Here is a 2881-nt window from a genome sequence, read left to right as displayed (position 1 = left end):
TCTGAATGAATGCTTGAACAATGCATATTTTTTTATCTTGAATTTTATGAATATTGGCTCTTGAAAGAATGAGGAACATGAAAAATATTATTGCTGATCTGAAATATCATGAATTTGATTCTTGAAGCAAGAAAAAGCAGTGAAAAAAAAATTTTAAAAATTACAATATTTCATTGGATCAAGAAAAAGAAAAAAGCCAATAGCCCTTAAAATCAAAAGGCAAGGGTAAAAAGGATCTAAGGCTTTGAGCATCAGTGGATAGGAGGGCCTAAGGAAGTAAATCCATGCCTAAGCGGCTAAACCAAGCTGTCCTTAACCATGTGCTTGTGGCATGCAGGTCCAAGTGAAAAGCTTGGGACTGAGTGGTTAAAGTCGTGATCCAAAGCAAAAAGAGTGTGCTTAAGATCTCTGGACACCTCTAATTGGGGACTTTAGCAAAGGTAAGTCACAATCTGAAAAGGTTCACCCAGTTATGTGTCTGTGGCATTTATGTATCCGGTGGTAATACTGGAAAACAAAGTGCTTAGGGCCACGGCCAAGACTCATAAAGTAACTGTGTTCAAGAATCAACATACTACACGAGGAGAATCAATAATACTATTTGAATTCTGAGTTCCTATAGATGCCAATCATTCTGAATTTCAGAGGATAAAGTGAGATGCCAAAACTGTTCAGAAGCAAAAAGCTACCAGCCCCGCTCATCTGACTAAAATATGAGCTTCACTTGAAACTCTGAGATATTATTGCTTCTTAATTTCTTTTCATCCTGTTTTATTTATCTAGTTGCTTGAGGACAAGCAACAGTTTAAGTTTGGTGTTGTGATGAGCGGATATTTTATACGCTTTTTGGGGGTATTTTCATGTAGATTTTAGCATATTTTAATTAGTTTTTAATATAATTTTATTAGTTTTTGTTCCGGGGATTACCTGAAACGAGTAGCTCGGACGTCTTGGTGAGGCCCGAGGTGGGGGTCAGGGACCCGAGCTTGATATGTGGAGTGGTTGGTGGTTGTACCTGCAATGACACTCCGATGCTTAAGTTAGCATGGGTTCAAGCAGATATGTGTAGAATGTGGAATGTATGCCATACCTGGATGCTCCAGTGTATTTATAGTAGTTGGCCGTGATCTTCCCTGGATAAGATATTCTTATCTTATCTTATCTTTTGGGAGTTTTATCTCTATCTTTGTGGAACCGCCTTTCCTAGGCCTTTTCGGCCTTTAGGTTTTGGGCTGCGTTCCTTTCGATGAGCCTTCTTAGCTTTATTGTCCGAGGTCCGACCTCAGGCGTGGGCCTTGGGACGAGGTCGGACCTTTCATGGATTTTGCCGATTTGGAGGAGCTCGGACAGGGTATGAACAGTGCCCCTGCCCGAGTTCGTCCTTTTTGAGAGGTTGAGCTCGGGCATAGTAGTTTTTCAAAATTCAAAAAATGGCCGTTTCAGCATTTATTGCATTTTACCGTTTCTTCTCGATTTTCGTTCGGGCTCTGTGAAGGCATTATTTATTTGCCCCTTCTCCCCTTTTTCTTCGTTTATTCTGTTCCCTTCCTGTTTTTCTGAGTTTCGCCATCTTCTTTTTTCGAGCGACGTTTTCTTCTTTCTTTTTCTTCTTTTCCGAGTCCTTCTGCGTGTTCTTCCGGGGTTTCCTCTGCGCCGCCGTTCTGTTCTCCTTGCTTCGGAGTTCATCGTCTTCGTTTCCTTCTTCCAGGTTTGTTCCTGTTTCTTTTCTTTGTGCACGTATGCTTCTGTTTTCTGTTTTCTCTATGCCTGGTTTGCCCCGAAAAGAGGCGCCGCCATTGCTTTGTCTGTTTGTATATATTGGGGGGGGGGCTCTTTTCTTTTGGTATTTTGTTCCGGGTTGCTGCATTTTCATCTCAAAGATTGTTGTTTCTTGTTTTTGCTGAATGGGTTTTCGCTGCCTGCTTTTATGTGATTTTTGCTTGCTGTTGTATTCTTCTTTGTAGGCAAGAATTTTTATGTCTCGAAAGGTTCTTCAAGCGATGTCGACCAAGATTCCGAGTGGTCTTGGTTGGGTAGATCCTGTTCCTCTAAGAGTCCCGTCTGTGGTAGATTCTGAGTATTTAGCTAGGTTTCGTAGGCAATGTAGCATATGTGAAGATAGAGAATCTGAGAGGGATTATGAGTTAGTAGCCCCGGATTCCGAGGAGAGAGTGTGCTTCCCGCCTTTAGATAGTTCCGAGAAGCTCTTCTTTTATGCTTATGATTGCTTTTTCTCTAAGCTGAGTGTCCGACTTCCTTTTACCGACCTAGAGTCCGAGGTATTATGGTCTTGTAACCTTGCCCCTACGCAGCTCCATCCGAATTCTTGGGCATTTTTAAAGCTGTTCCAACTTTTGTGTCAATTTTTGGGTGTCTCTCCCTCTATTTCTCTTTTTTCCTACTTGTTTGTTTTGACGAAGCCGGGGTCGGGTGGAGGGAAGGTATCTTGGGTCTCTTTTAGGGCTAACCAGGGAAGAAAGTTTTGTACCCTGTATGATGAGTCCTTTCATGATTTTAAGAACTTTTATTTCAAGGTCCGGGCTACTGGAGACGTCCGACCTTTCTTTCTAGATGAGAGTGGGGAGCCGTCTTTTCCTCTTTGTTGGCAGGAGAATATAGTGTCTGCTAAGTATACTTTTGAGAGTCTAGATGAGGTGGAGCAGGCTTTTGTGGGTGTGGTGAGCAGTTTATGGGGTCGGGCACCTCACTTGGACACGAAGAAAATGTTGGGAGATCCAAGCCTTCTCCGTTCCGAGTTAGGTAGTTCCCGACCTCTTTGAGATTCCATCTTTTTTAGTACTTTGGTTTTGCTTGTTTTTTGGTGGAATTTCTGTTTGTGGTAATCCCTTTCTTTATTTCTTGCAGAGATGTCTTCTCAGGC

The sequence above is a fragment of the Arachis duranensis genome, chromosome 9 (assembly GCF_000817695.3).
Source record: "Arachis duranensis cultivar V14167 chromosome 9, aradu.V14167.gnm2.J7QH, whole genome shotgun sequence".
Classification (NCBI taxonomy): Eukaryota; Viridiplantae; Streptophyta; class Magnoliopsida; order Fabales; family Fabaceae; genus Arachis; species Arachis duranensis.
The sequence above is the reverse complement of the archived record's forward strand: the minus strand, read 5'-3'. Positions refer to the sequence as shown.